The sequence below is a fragment of the Neovison vison genome, chromosome 5 (assembly GCF_020171115.1).
Source record: "Neovison vison isolate M4711 chromosome 5, ASM_NN_V1, whole genome shotgun sequence".
Taxonomy (NCBI): domain Eukaryota; kingdom Metazoa; phylum Chordata; class Mammalia; order Carnivora; family Mustelidae; genus Neogale; species Neogale vison.
Genome location: NC_058095.1, coordinates 112,239,830 through 112,259,533, shown reverse-complemented (window position 1 = coordinate 112,259,533; position 19,704 = coordinate 112,239,830). Strand labels below are relative to the sequence as shown.

The window sequence follows — 19,704 nt, the reverse complement described above, 5'->3', positions numbered from 1 at the left end:
AATTTCATGGAAAAAAAAAAGGAAATCTTTCTCAAATAACATCTTACTTGTATCTACCTTCTTTAAAAGGGTCTATTGGGGGTGCCTGGGTGGCTCAATGCATTAAGCCTCTGCCTTCGGCTCAGGTCATGATCTCAGGGTCCTGGGATCGAGCCCCCCCCCCCCGGTGTTGGGCTCTCTGCTCAGCAGGGGGCCTGCTTCTCTGCCTGCCTTTCTGCCTACCTGTGATCTCTGTCAAATAAATAAAATGTTTTTTTTAAAAAAAGGGTCTATTGAATATTATATTGAATTATTTCCTCAGTGACTTAAGGTCAGCATTACAAACATCAACTGATGTCCTGGGCCACACGATATGCACAGGTATAGTGAGAAGCCAATGGGTCACAGACACTAAGGGCCACTGATCACAGATGTTAACTAAGAACTGTTAACTCTAATAGTTACCTATACTGGTAACTCCAGAAAAAGTAACCGCTAGCTATCCATCTGTTTTCTGCCTTCCTGAATTGGGCAGATGGATGGACAGATAGATGAATGGAAGGAACAGACAGATGGATATAAACACCCCTGATGTCCCTCTGCTTTCTGGTGTTTTCCTATTTTTCCCAACCCAGATATAAACTAAAGACATGCTGTAAGGTAAATGTGCTTTGAATAAGTATAAAACTGCCTTTAGTCACCACTAAGGCACAAGAAGTGGCTGAAGCCTTCTGCTGAGCACCCTTCCTTCCAAGCACCCAGAACTGGCCTGTTATTTCTTATTGCTAAGCCTCTTCTCTGACATTAGTGTCAGCTCCCCACCTCCTTTTTATCACTTGAATTTCCAGGAGGCTTGCACCAGCCCTTCTAATCTCTGTCCATTACTAGACTATTCATCATGCTCTTTGTTCTTCTCAAATTACAACGTGCATTAAATGCCTAGCAGAGAGCTGTCACAGAGCAGGCGCTCAGTAAATGCAAGGACCCATTTCCCATTCACGGGCCAATCTTTGATCTGACACTGCCCCCAGTCTCTGAGACCATCAGGTTGATCCGCATAGATACTGCTCCTCTTTGTGGTCAACAAACCATGTGGTCACCATCCATCACTTTTTATTGGTGCATATCTGTGAATAAAGCTTTGTTTTCTTTAACCCCTGCATAAGACAATCATTATGCTTGTAATAACTCATTTGTAGCTGTTCAGTCTGATAGCTTAGAAGTGCCTTATTGTTTTCATAAATTTTCTCCACCCAGTGGTTTCATTTAATAAAATAGTCACTTTTGTGTTATTTATATTTTTATAAATAGTTTGTGTTTTGGTGATAATGGATAACACTGGGTCTCAGCTGTGTTAGCATGGATATACAACTCAAACTTTCTAGAAGCAGCCTTACTACCATTCCAGTGCTGCTTCCTCTCATCCAAGGACGGCAAACCTATAGAGGGGATGAAAGCCTGAGGTTCATGTCTAAAAAGTAAAGCAATCATAAAGTGTGACACTTTATGTAGCATCTGATTATTTCTCCCCATACACCTCTACACTTGCAACTGAAAAAAAGCTCTTATTTGTAACATAAACCATGTCATGAAATCTTTTTATATTCATCTCTTTGCAGGCTCTCATTAAAGCTAGTACACATAGGGACGCCTGGGTGGCTCAGTTGGTTAAGCAGCTGCCTTCGGCTCAGGTCATGATCCCAGCGTCCTGGGATCGAGTCCCGCATCGGGCTCCTTGCTCTGCGGGGAGCCTGCTTCTCCCTCTGCCTCTGCCTGCCTCTCTGTCTGCCTGTGCTCGCTCTCTCGCCCTCTCTCTCTGATACATAAATAAATAAAATCTAAAAAAAAAAAAAAGCTAGTACACATATTATAATAGCATTAAAAAGTAATAACTATTACATTACTATGACACAAGAATGTACCTCAACCCAAATATCAAAAATGACTATTACTAACACAGAAACACATTACTCCATCACATTCATTATGTTAAGATTTTTCCCATCTCCTGTTCATCCAGATAAGACCCAGGTAAATTACAGTCTCTGATCCAAACATATCTTTTACTAGTAACATTGTTTTCTCAGAAATTAACTTCCTATGATCCCTCCAACAGGTTCTGAAATTTTGCACCCTCTAATAACTATATGAAAATCCTAGCATTCCACTTCAACCCATTTCAGATTTACATGGCAGAGTTCCAAATGCTGAGAACTGCAAAGTGCCCATTCTTAATGCATGATATCAACCATTTGCCCTGGCTATCAGGACAGAGCCCAGATATTTCTCCAATGTCGTATTATAAAGGCAAAGTGCTCTTGGTATTTATGTCAAGTTTTTGTGAAATTTGCAGGTGATAAATAAATTCTAGCCTTCTCAAACTGGAACCCATCTCACATGCATGTGAGTACTTTTCCTGTGCTGTGTATTCAACTCTACATGCTTGTATTAGCTCACACATGTGACTCTGTCTCCAACACACACACACACACACACACACACACCCACACACAATCTGCCAAACAGAGATTAAATCGTGACAGTGTCCTCAGAAAGGCTAATTTGGTAACCATTCAAACTGTTATTTTTCAAGTATTACTAAACATTTATGAAGTGGAATTGGGAGAAAGTTATTTTGTATTAACAGAAGTGTGTGTATCTATAGTTGGTCTCTCATTACTAGACAGAATTAGTTATTCATACTTACCAGGGCAATGGTAAAGTACACAGATACAAAGTTACAAAATGGCTTTCAAAGTTCTTTTGTTTGTTTACTTTCATATTGTCAAAACATTTTCCACTTTTCCATGGTCCTTTTTTCAGTTCAGCTTCCTTTTATGATTTACCAAACCCAAAAATTCTTGGAAAGCACACTAATAACTTTTAGATAGAAAAAATAAATAAATGCTATGGTGACTGTAGTTAATAATACTATAATATATATTTGGAAGTTGTTTAAAGAGTACTTCTTAAAAATCTCCATCACAAGAAAAAATTATAATTAAATATGTTAATAAATGTTAACTAGACTTATTATGGTGATCATTTTGTAATATATACATATATCAAATCGTTAAGTTGTATACCTGAAATTAATATGATGTTACAATTATCCCTCAATAAAATGAAATAAATGTTCAAAACTAAACCACTCATTTCTAATAAACAGACCTATACAATGTAACATTCAGTATAAGAATTTCAACTGACTGACGATTGCCAAAATTGAGTGATTCCAAACTAAGATAGTGGTGTGGCTTGCTGTAACACTCTGCAAAATATTTAAAAGAGGCAATTAGGCAATGCCAAGAGGTTTTCACTATTGTTATGAAAATATTCAATAGAGATAGTTCAACAGTGGAAACAATTCTTAATGTTAACTTGTTCCCCGTCCCTATGAGGGAGTTGGAATAAATATTGTCTTACCAACCACCTGAGTGTTTCATGTAGAAATCTGAGTTGACAGGTGCCATGTTTACTGTCTACACTAATGATATTCCACTGGTATACAGTGATGCCCGGGGAAGCTGCCATTCCCGAATCTAGCTCCATGTACCCAGACACGCACATGCTTGACAGATCCATCTGTTAGGCATCAAGAATTACCTTACTTAAGAAGAATAATCCTTCAGTCTAAATGTTTAAATGTTAGATGCTAAATGTACACTGAAGGATTTGAAGCAAGGAACGCGCAACTATGACTCAGTCTCACATCTGGTCCAGCCCCGTCCGGATGTCAGAATGCATCAGTCATTTTGTATTTATTCATAATGAGAGAAATCAAGTCACAGCCCATGTGGTCTCAGAGGCCTACTTAGATGATGATGAAGACCTATGATACTCCCTGAAGTATGGAAGACTTTCCAAGCTTATTAAGAATATACGTTTCTGACATTCTAAATATCTTAAGTCAGTGATTTTAGCCACTTGGGAAAAACAATGTTACAGCATGTAATTTAGGTTATTTCAACAGAGCCAGTTCAATCTTAAATCATCATTTCTAATGCATCCCAGTATTGCTACTTTTGTAAAGCCACTTTGTAAAGCAACCACAGAATGTGACTTAACAACCAATTACTTCGTAAAGGGTGCAAAACAAGTAAACCTCCCAGCAGTTGGGAGCTCTGCCCAGAGGTCTGAGCTTACCCCTGGCATGGGACCTTGCTCTTCTTCATGAGTTTCAGCAATGTCACATTGCTTGCCAGACTCATGCACTGGTGTCATAAACAGATTCCCTAAAATATCCCCAAGATTCTGATGTCACATTTGGGGTGAACACTTTCTTTTCCTTTTTGCCAATTCTGCATAGTTTTTTTTTTTTAGTCATTCATACCTAGTCAATCACTGTCAATAGCCATCCTCACATATGAATGTTAATACTTTATTTTTTTACTTTTTACTTTTTTTTTTGTGAAAGAGCTTTATTTATTTATTTCCTAACATCTTATTTTTTTCAGTGTTCCAAGATTCACTATTTATGCACCAAACCCAGTGCTCCATGCAATAATGCCCTCTTTAATAGTCACCACAGGCTCCCACATCCCCACACCTCTCTCCCTCCCAAACCCTCAGTTTGTTTCTCAGGTCCACAGTCTCCACGCTTCGTCTCTCCCTCCGATTTACCCCAATTCACTATTTTTAAGAATTCTTGGTAATTTGTTTCATAGGGCAGGGTGACCATAGGAAGACAAACCAAAGAAAACCCACTGCAACTACTCAAAGCTGACCTCTGTGAGGCAGTGACAGAGAAGAGACTAATGTCCCACACAGGCTCATTTTGAATAAGAATGTGTGTATTACAGATAGGAAGGGCCAACAAAGTAAATCTCAGTGGCCCACCTAGTTAACAGTAGCAGAAAATGTTAGAGGTGAAAACACAAATGTAGCCCAAATGGATTACACCCATACTCTTGTATGTTACTAGTTCGAGATTATTATATTTAAAATACATCACCTCACACCTGTTAGGATGGCCATTATAAAATATAAACAAACAAAATAGCAAGTGTTCTGTAAATGAATGTAAAATGGTGCAGCTGATGAAGAAAACAGGATGCAGATTCCTCAAAAAGACTACAAACAGAACAACCATATGACCAAACAATCCCATATCTGGGTATGTATCCAAAAGAACAGAAATCAGGATCTCAGAGAGATACCTGCACACCCATATTCACAGGAGCATTATTCACCATAGCCAAAAGCTGAGAACAACCGACAAGGCCATCCACAGAGGAACGAATAAAGAAAATGGAGTATATATATACATGCACTAGAGCACGACTTGACCATAAAAAACGAAACGCTGACCCATGCTACAACATGGATGAAGACTGAGGTGAAATAAACCACTCACAGAAAGACAAATACTCCACGATCCCACTTCCACGCCGTATTTAAAGGAGTCCAACTCCAAGGGACAGAAAGTAGAGTGATGGTTGGTTGCAGGTTGTGAGGTTCAGGAAGTATCATAGGTCTGGGGCTAGGGGTAAAAGGAAACAGGGAGTCTCAAAGGCTATAGAACTTCAGCTTTATAAGATGAACACAAAGTTCTAGAGCTCTGTACAGTATTGTACGGAGGGTTAACAGTACCGGACTGAACACTTCAGGACGCGTTAAGAAGGCAAACATCGTGTTCTATGTTTGTGTGTTTTTACCACAGACAAAAATACATGCATCAGCTCTCCTAGGGATGAAAAGTACCAAAATTAGGAGCCACAGCACATTTCGTGCTTTTCTTCGTTTTCCCTGACAGTAACAAGTCCTATGTCTGTGATGGCGGGAGTCGCGGATACCGGAAGGCGCCTCTTCAGAGCTCCGCACCCCCGCATCGCCCCACCAAGGACGTGCAGGCGCTTCACCGCACAAGAGCGCAAGGTCAAAAACACCATGCCAAGGCTTTACCGTGGAGCGAGGAAACTAGGGAACGCCGGACGCCCTCAGCTCCTGAGGAGACTTCCCAGAAGAGGTCACAGGTCACAGGTCACAGGTCACAGGTGGGCCAGGCCGCCTGCTGGGAGGACTGTGGCTCCACACAGCACGCCCTAAACCCTGAAATGGAAGCAACCGCATGTGTGTGACTGGAGTTGAACAATTCTGAGGGTCTTCCTCTACACTCTTGAACTCCTGCAAGACGAACTCCCCGCCTTCCCCGGGGCTTCTGAAGGCAGGCTGCCAACGACAAGAGTCTGCCCATCTCCTTTACTCAGACCGCTTCCTCAAAGGAGTGCAGGAAGAGGAGGGCTTATCCTCCTCTCAAGGGCTTGCTTTCTGGCTCTCAGTCCACCTCCACTCACCCACAGTCCTCAGCCGTGTCAGGCGCTTCAAGCAATCCAGGTCCTATATTTGCGTTCCCACTTATGTGCTCGCCAGCCGCCTGTAAGACCACAGCCTGGAACATTCCCTGGCACCTTCCATGTTGAGGCATGGAGGTACCTTCCGGCTTCTGACGAGGGGTTGCCGCATACAGGTTGGAAGGGGTGGGGACTCGCTCTACAGCAGGTGTGGTCTGCGGACCCGTGGCAGCGCTTTCCCACCCAGCTCCCCGAAAACACGCACGGCGCTAGACCCCACTCCAGACCTACTGGATCAGAACCTGCATTTCAACAAGATCCCCGCGTGACCTGAATGCAGAGCGTGTGTTCAAGTTCAAGAAGCTCTGAAGTGAAATCTGAATATATTTTGAAGCCAAATTTTAGAATTCGGAGGAGGGGTACAGTTTCTATAAGTGTGGGGCTATTTCTGGAATAAATAAATAAATAAATAAATAAATAAATAAAATTAATCAAGTACTTATTCGTTGAATGAATTTTTACTTTAAAATAGAAGAAATAAGTAAATCCAATTATTCTATGTATAGGGCCTTGAAGCGTCAATAAGTTTAACAACCTTCCACAGTAAGACTTAAAATATGTATTCTTTTCCTTTGTATTTTAATGAATCAGTCTTCAAGACATCTTTAAATTGCTTTATTAACAAATAGGTGTGTTGTCATAATTTAACAATTTTGAGCAATAATTCCCCCTAAAAGGGAAACAGGGCATAAGAAATGTGTCTAACTAGGTGAATTAAACATGAATTATGTGTCTAACTAGGTGAATTTAACATGAAGTAAAAGGAACTTTTAAGTGCTAGGACCCTCCATTTCCACATGCCTTTCCAAGAGACAGTAAATAACACTGTATTAAAAATTTTGTTCTTTTTCTTAAAGGCAGACTCAAAAATTATATACCTTTAAAACTTCATAAAACCTGGTCTAATTAATTATGAAAATTCTTTTTAAGTTTGTAATATACCACTTTTTAAGTTTTTCCAATACACTAGAAAATACTTAGAATTATATCATGATCATTCAATCTATAAATGAAAATAACTCTATTGAAGGATGACCTAGAAATAATTCTACTCATATATAAGAGAAGTTCTTTGTAACATTTTAAGATTCATATCTTTCAATGTTATCTTGTAACACGATTAAACTTAACAAATATACAGTTGATTTATATTTCTCTATCTTCCCTTCTTTTTCTCCCATTATAACTAAAACCCCTGAATAGTGCTGGGTGGGGGGTGGAAATAACTCTAAGAAATATACAAAAAGGCTGTTCTGGCACTTTTGTTTACTTGTGTTTTATTATTTTCTTCAGGTATTATAAAGTCATATCTCCCTGTGCTTCCTTGTTTTTATAGAAATGAAAGATAAAACTGAAAAAAGAAAAAAAATACACAGGAAAACTGAGATAAATTTTGTTAACATTTTCATGACTAATGTCTCAAACTATTTAGCTATAGATGTTCTTTAAAATATGATTTTGAGTATGTATATTTAAGTGTGTGTGAATGTGTTTACATATGATGTGGAGATCTGGGGTGCCTGGGTGGCTCAGTGGGCTAAGCCTCTGCCTTCAGCTCAGGTCATGATCTTAGGGTCCTGGGATTGAGCCCTGCAACTGGCTCTCTGCTCAGTGGAGAGCCTGCTTTCCCCCCTCCCCCACCTGCCTCTCTGCCTACTTGTGATTTCTCTCTCTGTCAAATAAATAAATAAAAATCTTAAAAAAAAAAAATGTAGTGATCTAAAATTGTTACTTCATTCACCAAACTATTTGTATTGCATTCTACACAAGGAAACATCTCCCTGCTTGGTATATTTAGCAAATTGGTATATATTCCTTACATATCATTATTAGTTAAATAATCTTTCAATGTTGGGCATTTAGTTTGCTTCTGATTTTTCATTTTTATAAATAAAGCTATTATGAAAATCATTATAGATGTTTCCTCTTATATTTTTCTCACTGTATCCTTAGGACAAATTCCCTTAATAGAAATTGTTAAGTAAAATTTTGAAACACATCACTAGTTTGCCTTCTGAGAAGTTTTATCATTTATGGTACCATCAAAAGACAACTTCAATAAAAAAAAAAGTCTTCACAAATAGGGAAATCAAAAAGTGTTATGTTTTTGTTTGTATGTTTTTAAAACTGCTTTTTAAAAAAAGATTTTATTTTTTTATTTGAAAGAGAGACAGTGAGAAAGAGCATGAGAGGGGAGAAGGTCAGAGGGAGAAGCAGCCTCCGCATGGAGCTGGGAGCCTGATACAGGACTCGATCCTGGGACTCTGGGATCATGATCTGAGCCGAAGGCAGTTGCTTACCTAACTGAGCCACCCAGGTGCCCCTAAAACTGTTTTCTTGAAGTAAAATATGCATATGGAATAGTATACAGCTTAATGACCTATCACAAAGCAAACATACCCCTGTACTCCCACCTAAGATATGGAACATGAGCAGAGTCGTGGAAGCCCACTCATGTCCACCCGGCCAGTCGCGACTCTATCCTTCCTCTTGAAAGTGAACCACCCTCCTGACATTTAATGCCACAGACTGGTTTTGTAAATAGCTTCTTTGGCTCAACATCAAATCCACAAAATTTATCCGTGCTGCTCCTATAGTTCATTCATTTTTGTTGCTGTGTAGTAACTAACTATGCAAATATACCACAATTTATTTTCTATTCTCTTCTTGAGGGGCAGTGTCATATCTTTTGATGTAGTTTATATATTTGGACACTTATAGGCATACAAAAGAATAAACTTATACATATTTAATATATATATATTAAATCTGTCAATCTTTTTCCTTTGTGATTACATTGCTGGTGCCATGCTTTCAAAAAACTTTTCCTATCCCAAGATGATGAAATGTTTACCTAATATTTTTTCATTGTTTACAATTATATATTCATGTCATTTGGAATTCATTTGGATATAAAGAGTTAAGTAGTTATATGACTGTTCATCCTCCCTTAATGGCTAGGCAGTTTTCCTAAGATCTTTTATAAAATAACACATCTTTTCCCCCTACTGTCATAAAATGCTCCCTTTATTATATACTAAATTCCCATGTATATATGTGTGTGTGTGCATACTTGAGTCTCTGGTTGTTCTCTCTCTTTTTTTTTAAACATGCTCATATATTCTTCAGTTGGTCATAGAAATACAAAGTACAAAATTCAAGAGAAACAAGAGTGTATATAGATAGTAAATAAGGCTTCATTCACACCTGCCCACCAGACACACAGCTCCTCAAGGTCACCCATGGTTTTGAGTCACTTGTCTAGCATTCCAAAAGTAATCCCTGCATATAAAAGTGTAAATATAAACACTTGGGTATATTAATATGTCATTAAAATAATGTACCAAAGCATGGTTTTGGAGTGTGCATTTCTATATGAATCAGTGTATTTGTGCTATCTCATTCTTTGTAACATCTGCATTATATGAATTTATTTAAAACCTATATCCCTTGATGAACTAACACACTCTTTGTAATCTTTGCTATTATAACTAGACCTGAAATGACGATCTATGGCTAAATCTCAGAAGTACAATTCAGGATCAAATTATATGTATATTTTTAAAACTATTTATTTTGAAGTAAGTATAGATACATGCCTTTGTAAGAAATAATACAGACATAAACTGTACCCTTTACCTAGTTTTCCCCAATGGTAACATCTTGCAAAACTACAATATAATATTACAACCAAGATATATTTTCACTGAAACAGTTAATATACAGAATTCATCCATCACAAGAAATGTTCATGTTGCCCTTATATAGTCATACCCACTTATCTCCGTTATCCCATTGTAGCCCCTGGGAACCCACTTGTCTCATCTCCATTTCAATAACCTTGTTTTTTAAAAAATGAATGTTATAAGGATACTATCGTGTGTGGCTCAGGTTCTGGAATCAAGCTCCATGTCAATCTCCCTGCTCAGTGGAAGCAGGGAGACTTGCCCTCTACCCTGACATGCCTCCAATCATGCTCTTTCTTGCTAATAAATGAAATCTCTAAAACAAAATAGAAAATAAAAAATGAATGTCACATAAATGGGAGTCATGTAGAATGTAACTTTTTGAGATTGGCATTTTTCACTCAGCATAATTCTCTGCGGATTCACCAAGGTTGTTGCCTGTATTAACAGTTCATTCCTTTTTTATTGCTGAGTACTATTCTATGGCATGTATGTATCACAGTTCGTTAACCAAAGGACCTTTTTTTTTTTTAAAATGATTATTTATTTATTTATTTATTTATTTGATAGAGAGAGATCACAAGTAGGCAGAGAGGCAGGCAGAGAGAGAGAAGGAGGAAGCAGGCTCCCTGCTGAGCAGAGAGCCCGACGCGGGGCTCGATCCCAGGACCCTGAGACCAAAGGACCTTTGAAGGACATTTGGGTTGCTTCCAATTTTTTGGCTATTACAGATAAACATGCTACAAACATTTGCCTATAGGTTTCCCTGTGATCATTCCCTGTGATCAGTTGCAATGCTTAGTTTTTTAAGAAATCACCAAACTGGTTTTCCAAAGTGGCTGTATCATTTAACATTCCTACCAGGATTGTATAGGTGATTCAGTTTCTCTGCATCTTTGCCAGCATTTGATGTTGTCACTAGTTTTTATTTTAGCTATTTTAACAGGTTTATAGTGAAACATCTTTGTGATTCTAATTTGCATTTCCATAATGACTAATGATGTCCAACATCTTTTCACATGTTTACTGACCATCTACATATATTCTTCAGTAAAATGTCTCTTCATGTCTTCCCCATTTTCTAATTGGATTGTTTTTTATTATTGACTTTTGAGAGTTCTTCATATATTCTAAGGTACTAGTCTTTTCCCAGTTAAGTGGTTTGCAAATATTTTTCCCAGTCTGGAACCTACATTTTCGTCTTCCCAACACTCTTGCAGAGTTAAAAAAAATATTTAATAATAATTAAGTTTGATACATTGATTTTTCCTTCTATGAATCATGCTTTCAGTGTCAAGTCTAAGAATTCTTTGTCTATTCCTAAATCCCCAACATTTTCTATTTTATTCTAATAGTTTTGTAGTTTTAAGTCTATGATCATTTTGAGTTAATTTTGCATACTATGTTGAGACTGCAATTGAGGTTAATTTTTGCCTATGAATTTCCAATTGCTCCACCACGATTTGTTAAAAGGTTATCTATCTCCATGAATTTCATTTGAACCTCTATCAAAAGTTATTTGTGCATATTTGTGTGGGGCCTTATCTGGGTTTTCTGTCCTCTTCCATTGATCTATGTATCTATCCTTCCACCAATACTACAGTCTTGATTATAGTGGCTATGTAATAAATCATGGAATTGGGCAGACCAATTCCTTCCATTTTATTTTGCTTTTCTTCAAAATTCTTAAACTAGATCCTTTGCTTTTCCATATAAAATTAAAAATAATCCTGTCAACATCCATAAAAATCTTCTTGAGCTTTTGAGAGGAAATTGCTGTCAAAACTTATATATCACCTTCGGGAGAATACAGATCTTCCACTCTGTGAACATGGCATGTCTTTCCATTTATTTAGAACTTTTTTCTTTTACAATAACTGTGTATTTTTCAGCATACAAGTCTTGTATGGTTTTCTTAGGTTTATAACTATTTCTCTTTTTTGAGCAATTGTGACATTGTATTTTTAAATTTCTGTGTCAAAATATTCATTGCTAGTACACAAAAATAAAATTGATTTTTGTATGTTTAGCCTGTGCTGTGACCTTCCTGAACTCACTTATTAGTTCTGGGTTTTTTGTTTTACAAATTCTTAGATATTTACTGTGTACACAAGTCATATCATCTACAAATAAAGACAGTTTTTATTCCTTCCTTCTCAATATGTGTGCCTTTTTCCCCTTTGCTTGCTTTGTATCACTCTGTTACATAAGAGTGCTGAAAGCAAATATCCTTGCCTTGTTTTCAATCTTAAAAACAAAGTATTATTCTTCTCCTACCCCCTTATAATGCCCCATGTTGCATCTCCACTTCCTCATATCAGGGAGATCATATGATAGTTGTCTTTCTCCGATTGACTTATTTCACTAAGCATGATAAGAATAAATGAAACAAGATGGGATTGGGAGGGAGACAAATCATAAGTGACTCTTAATCTCACAAAACAAACTGAGGGTTGCTGCAGGGAGGGGGGTTGGGAGAAGGGGGGTGGGGTTATGGATATTGGGGAGGGTATGTGCTATGGTGAGTGCTGTGAAGTGTGTAAACCTGGCGATTCACAGACCTGTACCCCTTGGGATAAAAATATACTGTATGTTTATAAGAAATGAAAAAAATAGGGACGCCTGGGTGGCGCAGTTGGTTGGACGACTGCCTCCGGCTCAGGGCGTGATCCTGGAGTCCCGGGATCGAGTCCCACATCAGGCTCCCAGCTCCACGGGGAGTCTGCTTCGCTCTCTGACCTTCTCCTCGCTCATGCTCTCTCTCACTGTATCTCTCTCTCAAATAAATAAATAAAATCTTTAAAAAAAAAAAAAAAGAAATGAAAAAAATAAAAAAACCTCAAAATATTAAATCCTTCACCTTTTTTTAAAAAAGATTTTATTTATTTATTTGCAGACAGAGATCACAAGTAGGCAGAGAGGCAGGCGGGGGGTGGGGGAAAGCAAGCTCCCTGCCAAGCAGAGAGCCCAGTATGGGGCTCCATCCCATGACACTGAGATCATGACCGGAGCTGAAGGCAGAGGCTTTAACCCACTGAGCCACCCAGGTGCCCCAAATTCTTCACCTTTAACTATAATGTTATTTGTAGCAATCTTTTGAAGAATGTTATATATTGAATTGAAAAAATTTCTTCTATTCCTGTTTTTTATGAAAGTCTACTGTGAATAGGTGTTGAATTTTGTCAAATGCTTTTTCCGTATCAGTTGATATGGTCATGTGTCTTCTCTAACCTGTTCATATAGTGGATCACAGAGGTTGATTTTCAAATATTGAACCATCCTTGCATCCATGGAATGTATCCCACTAGGTCATGATTTATAATTCTTCTATATATTGCTGAATTTTATTTGCTACTCTTTTGTTAAGGATTTTTGCATGTCTGTTTATAAAAGATATTGGCATGGGTTTTTCTTTTTTTTGTACTGTTTTTGTCTGGTTTTGGTATTAGAGCAATATGAGCTTTATCTAATAAATTGAGAAGGCTTCCCTTCTGTTTTATTTTCTGGAAGAGACTGTGCAGAATTGTTATTACTTCTTTGAAGTGTGCAATAAAACTCTCCAGTGAAACCAGCTGAGCCTGGAGATTTCTTTTGGGAAAGCTTTCACATTATGAATCCCATTTTCTTAATAGGTACAGGACTATTCAAATTATCTACTTCATATAGGGTGATTTTTGTGTTTTTTTAAGGACTTGATATCTTTCATCTAAGTTTGTAAATTCATGTGGGTAAAACTGTTCATATTACCTTTATTTCTTTTTGATGTCTGCAGGACCTGCAGTGATATCTGCTGTTCCAATCCTGATATTAGTAATTTGTGTTTCTCCTTGTCATTCTTGCTAAAGTTTTGTCAATTATATTGATCTTTACAAAGAAGTTTTTTCATTTCGTTTTCTCTAGTGCTTCCCTGTTTTCAATTTCATTGATTTTTTTTTAAGGTTTAAGCTTTTTTTTTTAAGATTTTATTTTATTTTACAGAGAGAGAGAGAAGGAGAGAGAGAGACTAGCATAAGCAAGTGGAGCGGCAGGCAGAGGGAGAGGAGAAGCAGGCTCCTCACAGATCATGACCTGAGCTGGAGGCAGATGTTTAACTGACTGAGGCTCCCAGGTGCCCCTAATTTCATAGATATCTAACTTTATTTTTATTCTTTTCTTTCTTCTGATTGCTTTGGGTTTAGACCGCTATTCTTTTTATAGGTTCCTCAGATGGGAACTTAGATTATTGATTTAAGACATTTCTTCATTTTTAATACATGAGGTTATGCTTATACATTTTCTTCTCACAACAGTAGTGGCTGCTATCCACAGATTTTGTTATGTTGCATTTTCATTTTCATTTAGTTTAATGTATTTTTGAATTTCCCTTGACACTTCTTTGACCCCTGGATTATTTAGAAAAATGTCAGTTAGTTTCAATGCATTAGATCACATTATCTTTCTGTTACTGATTTCTAGTTTAATTTTATTGGGGTCAGAAAACATACTCTATATGGTATCAATTCTTTTAAATTTGTAAGATTGTTTTATGATGCAGAATGAGGTCTTTTGTGGTGTATGTTCAATAGGTACTTGAAAAGAATATGTACTTTGCTATTATTAGGTAGTGTATTTTGTTGTGAATTTTTCTATCCTCTCTGATTTTATGTGAAGTGTGAAGGAAGGGGTGTTGAAGTGTACACCTATAATTATGGATATGTTGACTTCTCCCTTCAGTTCCATCAGTTTTTATTTCACATATTTTGTAGCTCTGTTGTTTGGTGTAGTTACATTTAGGATTGTTAGGTCTTTTTGGTGGACTGACCCTTTTACATAATGTCTAGCTCTGTCTCTGGCAATTTTCTTTGTCTACATTATCTAATAATATAATCTTGAATGCCTTTAAGCATTTGCATAATATATATATGTAATTGCATGACTTTGTATATAAATTCTTAAACCTTTTACTTTCAACATGTCTAATTGTTACACTTGGTTTTTTCTCATTGTTATATTTGAAGTGAGTTTCTTACAGATAGCATATAGTTGGTTTATATAATCCACCCTGAAAATTTATGTCTCTGTTGGTTTTAGATTATCTCTATTAATGTAATTATTGATACAGTAGGACTTAGGTCTGCCATCTTATTTTTTATTTTCTGTTCTAGTTTTTGTTTGTTATTATGTTTCAAGTGGATTAGATGGTATTGTAGAATTCCATTTTGATTTATCTAGTATTTTGGAATATGTCTTTGTATAATCTACTGGTGGCTGCTCTAGGTATTACGCATATACGTAACTTACCTATTTTTGCCTGTTCAAGTGATGTACAGGAAACTTATTACTTTTATGTCCCTTCCCCTTCTCTATTTAAAATATAATTGTATTACATATTTCTTCTATATTCATTTAGAACCTTCATCAGAAAAAAAAAAGAAAAAAAAAAAAGAACCTTCATCAGACAGTATTATAATTTTCATTTCAACCACCAACTATAATTTATAAACCTCAAGAGAAGGAAAGTCTAACGTATTTACCCATACTTTTGCCTACCACGTTTTCTTGATTTCCCAAAGTTCCTTTTTTGCAGTTTCCTTTCTGTTCAGAGAAGTTCCTCAAGCCACATTTTATTTTTAGAGGAGGTCTGCTAATATCTAATTCTTTTAGTTTTCCTTTTCCTGAAAATGTCTTGATATCTTCTTTATTCCTAAAGGATATTTGCACTGGATTTATGTTATGGTTCATAGTTCTTTCAGCACTTCAAAAATACTGTGTCATTTCCTTCCGGCTTCCATGGTCTCTGATCAGAAATGTGCTGTGTGTCTGTTTGTCTCCTGTAGGTAAGGTGTCATTTCTCTTTCTGCCTTCAAGTTTACTTGAAAATAGTTTTCATAAACTTAATATAGCTTGGTGTGGATTTATTTGTTTATTCTGTTTGGGATTTTCTCAGCTTCTTGAATCTAGGTTTATACCTCTTGCCAAATTTAGCAAGTTTTCAGGCATTGTATCTTCTTTCCCCCCTATTATAATTCCAAGTACTTTTTTTAGCACTGTCCTCTTTCTCCTTTCCTTCTGGTACTACAATGACATATATATTAGATTTCTATTATAATCCTACAAGTCCCTGAGACTATGTTCCTTGATTTTTATTCCATTTTCTCTGTACTGGTGAGATGAAGTTTGTTTATCTCATTTTGTCTTCCACTTCACTAGTTCCTTCCTCTATCCTTTCCATTCTGCTGTTGAGCCCATCCTTATTTTAGGTTTTGTATTTTTAGTTCTAAAAACTCCCTATGGTTATTCTCCATATTTTATATTTCCTTACTGAGACTTCCTATTTCTATTTTCTATTTCTATTTAAAGGCTCGGGCCTTCTAATTTTTCATGTATTTCAAGTGTATTTGTAGTTACTTGTTGAAGCATTTTTATCATGGGTGCTTTAAAATTCTTGTCAGTGTTGAATCTGAGGAGTTCTTTATAGATCTTGGATATCAGCCCTTTGTAGTGTCATTTGTGAATATTTTTTTCCCATTCTATGGGTTGCCTCTTTGTTTTGTGGACTGTTCTTTTGCTGTGCAAAAGCTTTTGATCTTGATGAAGTCCCAAAAGTTTATTTTCACTTTTGTTTCCTTTGCCTTTGGAGACATGTCTTGAAAGAAGTTGCTGTGGCCAATGTCAAAGAGGTTACTGCTTATATTCTCTTCTAGGATTTTGACAGATTCCTGCCTCTCATTGAGGTCCTCTATCCATTTCGAGTTTATCTTTGTGTATTATGTATAATAATGGTTGAGTTTCATTCTTCTACACATAGCTTTCCATATATACAATGGAATATTATGCCTCCATCAGAAAGGATGAATATCCAACTTTTATATAAATATGGACGGGACTAGAAGAGATTATGCTGAGGGAAATAAGTCAAGCAGAGAGAGTCAATAATCATATGGTTTCACTTACTTGTGGAGCATAAGGAATAACACAGAGTACATTAGGAGATGGAGAGAAGAAGTGAGTTGGGGGAAATCAGAGGGGGAGATAAACCATAAGAGACTATGGACTCTGAGAAACAAACTGGGTGTTTTGGAGGGGAAAGGGGTGGGCTTGGGTGATCCTGGTGGTGGATATTAAGGAAGGCACATATTGCATAGAGCACTGGGTGTGGTGCATAAACAATGAATTTTGGAACTTTGAAAAGATATTAAATTCAATTTTTAAAAAATCCTTGTCAGATAACTCTGACAGTCACCTCAATGTTGGCATCTCTTGATTATCTTTTTTTTTTTCATACAATTTCAAATCTTCCTGATTCTTTTTATGAAGAGAAATTTTCACTTGACACCAGCTCAGAGACTCTGGACCTTATTTAAACCTCTGTTTTAATTGGCCTTCTCTGACACTGATCTTATAGGGGAAGGGAGGATAACACCTCATTATTGCTCCATTGAGATACAAGTGGGAGTTTCTCATTACTGCTGGTCACACTTCAAAGTTCTGGCTCCCTATAAGGTCTCCTAAGACACTGAGCTGGGAGTAGCTTCATTACCACTGGGCAATGGTGACTCTCCACAGGTCTCTCTGTCACAATGTGAGCAGGAAAAGAGAGGGATGCCTAATTTTTTCCAGGTGGAAGTTAAAGTCTAGACTCTCCAAGTGATTTCTACTGATAATGCAACAAGGAAGGGAAAAGAAGTAGCTTACTACTGGCCAGTGGGAATGAAAGTCCTGGCTCCCTGTTGGGCCTCTGACAGCACTTCATTAGGAGTATTGTTACAGCCTCTAGTGGGTGAAAGTCTAGATTCCCCACTCGGCCTTTCCTGGCATGGATAATGGTGGTGCTAGTTTTTTTCTGCAGTGTTTGGAGGAGTAAGGTGGTTGTGTAAAAATACTGTCTTATCCACTATTTCTTTGCTATCTTTCTGTATAAAAAGAGTAGACTTCACTGGGATTTCTTTTTTATCTCTAGCCATTAGCACTCCATGTTGCTGGCTTCGTCAGTATCCAGTCTTCAATATATGAGACAAGGAGAAAATTTAGAGAATGCACCACTGGGTGACTAGTCTGGTCCTCATGTCCTCAACCAATTTACCTCCTTGTGCTTTTCAGAACCTTGTCTTTGTCCTATGTATAATGTCCATTGTTTTCAGTTTTACTTAGTGAGAGAAATGGGAAATAGTATATCTACTCCAATTACCCAGAAGTCTACACTTTTATTTTATATTAGCATTTGCTGTTCCCTAATTGCCTTCCATAGATGTACCACTTTACATTTATTTAAATTTTATTTATTTACATTTATTTAATTTTACAGAGTTGGTCTTGTTTTCTATGGTGTTCATCGCAGAAATTGCTCTTTATCATTTATTTTTGCCCTCACATCTAATCTGTACCTGCCATTTTAGAGCAAACTTAAGAATTTCTTTTTTTTTTTTTTTTAAGATTTTATTTATTTATTTGTCAGAGAGAGAGAGGGAGAGCAAGCGAGCGAGCACAGGCAGACAGAGTGTCTGGCTGAGGCAGAGGGAGAAGCAGGCTCCCCGCCAAGCAAGGAGCCCGATGTGGGACTCGATCCCAGGACGCTGGGATCATGACCTGAGCCAAAGGCAGCCGCTTAACCAACTGAGCCACCCAGGCGTCCCAAACTTAAGAATTTCTTAAAGGAAATTCTTCTTATAGGGTGAAAGGACATAGGTACTGTCATTCAGAAGAAAGCTTTCCATAAATGTTCTCCTTTTTCATTTGCCTGGCTCCTATCTAGCCCTATTTCAACTGATTTGAAGATGGTTAGTGAAACTTTTCTAAACCTGCCCCACCTACAGAAATAAACATTGCATGGATTCCTGGGGAAATTTTATTCCAATTCCTGATGCCTTCTTTTAATTTTTTCAAAATCAGACTGTATTTAACAAAACTTCCTTGATGCTTGTGGTATTGTATCAGGATAATTCTCTAGTCTCACCATTCCCTCCCATCCCTATGCATGCCTCTTATTGCCCATTTTCATCAGCATTTTTGAGAGTATGTGAACTGTCACCTTTCAGAGAAGCCTCAAGTGGACGCTTTTTATAAGTAATTTTTTTTCAGAGGCATAAGTTATTAACATAGGTAAGAAAATTGAGGCTGGGCAACAGAAATGTTCACAGCTGAGTGTCCATTTTTAGTTATTTGCCCTCACACTTGATTATAACACATCTTTGTTTTCCAGACTTTTGTGCTTCATAAGTCATTAAATGCTATGTTCAACACTAGTACTAACAGCATATTCCAAGAGGAAGAAGGTGGCAATAAAGTGTGGAAGACTTATCATTTAAAACAGGAATACAATTAAAACATCTCTCAGCTAAAGCTTACTGCCTTTAATACAAAGTGCTCCAAGTGAGTTTTGCCTGTTGCTGTGTTTTTTAATCGAAAAGCTGAAGGTCCTACTCTTCTCTACAAAGAAACATATACACACAAGATAAAAAGATTAACTCCCTGTGTACCCCAATGTAGTATATAATAACATATTTGCTTCTGATAAAATATTTGCTCACAGTAAAATATTTGGGGCAGAAAAAAGAAATGCATAAAAATATAACTCCGCATAATACTATTTAGCTATAACCTGTTAAATTTCCTTTGGAATATTCCACTCTAGTTTCTTCCTATGCACTTTTTTCCCCTTCTTTTTATAAAATGGGCTCATACTGGAAACACCATTTGAACCCTGCTTT

The 19,704-nt window shown here is 37.1% G+C and overlaps 1 protein-coding gene across 7 annotated transcripts in view; it reads right to left on the bottom strand.

Moving 5' to 3' along the window:
* Nucleotides 1-19,704, bottom strand: part of ENOX1 (ecto-NOX disulfide-thiol exchanger 1) — a 568,173-nt gene that overhangs the window by 386,476 nt on the left and 161,993 nt on the right. For 6 of the 7 annotated variants that reach the window (XM_044249790.1, XM_044249789.1, XM_044249788.1 and 3 more), the window contains exon 3: nt 5,884-6,030. The gene's annotated coding sequence lies outside the window, so the exon portion shown is untranslated. Of the gene's footprint in view, nt 1-5,335; nt 5,353-5,883; nt 6,031-19,704 lie in introns of those variants that run through there. The other variant, XM_044249791.1, reaches the window with a different exon arrangement.